The sequence below is a fragment of the Muscardinus avellanarius genome (genome assembly GCF_963383645.1).
Source record: "Muscardinus avellanarius genome assembly, chromosome: X".
NCBI lineage: Eukaryota > Metazoa > Chordata > Mammalia > Rodentia > Gliridae > Muscardinus > Muscardinus avellanarius.
The window spans coordinates 113,134,465-113,136,642 of NC_137792.1; positions in this window are offsets into that span (position 1 = coordinate 113,134,465).

Sequence of the window (2,178 nt, forward strand, 5' to 3'; positions counted from 1 at the left end):
AAGACACAAATTAGAGAAGTTTTCAGTTATTAATTGAATCCTGGCCAGTTGGAGCTGATTGTTACAGACATTATTCTTTAGCTTCCCAGATTGTTACTAAAGATACTTATCTGACAAGTATAAATCTGACTTAGAGTAGGTTAGCTTTCTGGGTTTCCTGAGCAAGTTGATGAAAGTTGTGGGTTAGAGGTGTGTGTGTGTGTGTGTGTGTGTGTGTGTGTGTGTACAGTTGTAGGAATTAAACCCAGGGACATTCTACTTCTACTTCCCCTGCCCCCTTTCTTGAAACAGGGTCTTGCTAAGTTGCTGAGGGTCTCAGCAAGTTGTTGAGGCTGGCCTCCAAACTATAACCTGTCTACCTTAGCCTTCTGAGTACTAGGATTATGGGCATGAGGCAAGACATCTGGATTAGAGTTCCATTTTTATATACAGTTTAATCATGGTCCATTTCTCTTTTCAGTCTTTCAGTTATACATCCCACCTTACAAGAGATAGAAACAATAATGAGAAACCTGGTATTCAAGCTCAGCTGGGAAGAAATTTATTACTGCGATCACACTGCCACCTCCCAAGGGATAATCTTTGAGGCTATTAAAAATATACAAATGGATTCCCTAGAAAAGTTTCCCTGTGAATGGAGATGACGGAGGAGGTGGTTCCCTACTGAAATACATTAACACCATGATAAACAGAAGCAGACATGGGCCAAATAAATCATACAAATTGATGTTTAATTTTGAAATAACTTGGCCCACCTATGGGAATTCTAAATGTGAGTGCTGCTCAATTTAGGATCTAACTTGGTGCATGGCTAACAATTTTTATTAGTCTGTCAAGAGCTCCTGTGAAGCTTATATCAGACCCATGGAAACACTCCAGGGCTATTTATGATTGGCAATCATCGGGAAACTCAAACACCAGTGCATACCAATCAGAACAAGGAGAAACATTTCATTTCCCCAACCTTCAGCCACAGCAACAGATAAGACAGTAGATTTAATTGCATGCTTGGCTTGCTTTTTTCAACCTGATTTTAGTATACACAGTATAATACCTCTCTCGGACAAACTCCCTCCCAAACCTCACTCAAGCAAGATTATTATTCCCTTAATTATGGACATCCAACAATAACATCCAGAGACAAATACATTGGTCATGGTCTCCTGGGCCCTTAACCAATTTAATTAACCCATATGCTGAATACAAGGTAGAAAATAGGCAAGCTTGTCTGAATATGACATTATATATTCCTATCATCACCAGTTGAAATTGCACTAAGCCGTACAATGGTGAGGATAAAGAATAAAGAAAAGAAACGCGGTTACCTAAAACACGCCCTCTCTTCATGCTGAGATGAATCTGCAGTGATGACTCTTCCAGAGTCCATTATTTTCACATAAATGACATCATCAATACAACTGGCTCCGAGTTCTGCCACTGTTGCCATGGAGACCAAAAGATGTAAGGGCTGATTACTGGTCTGAAGATCAGCATTTTCCATATTATTTTTACAACTTGGTTGCTATCACTGGAAATTCTCACAGAATTTTTATTCTCTCTCTCATGGGCTCACTAAGTGACCACATGCTGGCCTTGAACCTGCCATCCTCCTCTCTCAGCCTCCCAAGTACTGAGATCACAGACATGTAGCACCCTGCCCGGCTTTATTTTGTGGTAATGGGGATCAAACCCAGGGATATTCTACTTCCAAGCTACAACCCCAATCCTTTTTATTTGTTTCATTTTGGAATGGTCTAGCTAGGTTGCTGAGAATCTTGGCACATTGCTGAGGCTGCCCTTGAACCTGTAATCTTCCTTTCTCAGCCTCCCAAGTACTCGGGTTACACACACATGCCACCACATCTGGCTCCAACTTATTGTTTAGACAATAAAATATTTTAAATGTGGACTTCAATAAATAATTCATTCCTCTGATTTTTTTAAATTGGAAACGGTCTCACTAAGTTGCTGAAAGCCTCACTAAGTAGCTGAGGCTGGCTTCGAACCTATGCGATCCTCCTGTCTCAGCCTCCCAAGCACAGGGATTACAAGCATGCGTCACCACGCCCAGTTCCTTTCTGAATTATAAAACTTATTTTTAATGTCCAATGGGAGCTGGGTGTGGTGGCATATACTTCTAATCCCAGTACTTGGGAGGCTGACACAGGAACAGGTTCA